Raw genomic sequence first — 585 nt, 5'->3', positions numbered from 1 at the left:
TCACATGATGTCTTGATGACCTCATCCCTTTGTTACAATGCACATTTCCCGATGTGATATATAGTATTCTGTTCTACTGTATTCTATTGTATTTTATTATGTTCTACTGTATTCTACTGTATTTTATTCTGTTCTACTGTATTCTACTGTATTCTACTGTATTTTATTCTGTTCTACTGTATTTTATTGTGTTCTACTGTATTCTACTGTATTTTATTGTGTTCTACTGTATTCTACTGTGTTCTAGTCTATCCCATGTCTGTATGACCATTACATCTGTCACCAGCCAGCCACACTCTCTCTGTCTGCACTAAACACTACCTATAGCATTCTTTCTGTCTGCACTAAACACTACCTAGCGTCCCCTCTGTCTGCACTAAACACTACCTAGCATCCCTTCTGTCTGCACTAAACACTACCTAGCGTCCTCTCTGTCTGCACTAAACACTACCTAGCCTCCTTTCTGTCTGCACTAAACACTACCTAGCATCCTTTCTGTCTGCAATAAACACTACCTATAGCATCCTTTCTGTCTGCACTAAACACTACCTATCGTCCTTTCTGTCTGCACTAAACACTACCTAG

The sequence above is a fragment of the Oncorhynchus keta genome, chromosome 18 (assembly GCF_023373465.1).
Source record: "Oncorhynchus keta strain PuntledgeMale-10-30-2019 chromosome 18, Oket_V2, whole genome shotgun sequence".
NCBI classification, from domain to species: Eukaryota; Metazoa; Chordata; class Actinopteri; order Salmoniformes; family Salmonidae; genus Oncorhynchus; species Oncorhynchus keta.
This window is presented reverse-complemented; position numbering follows the sequence as displayed.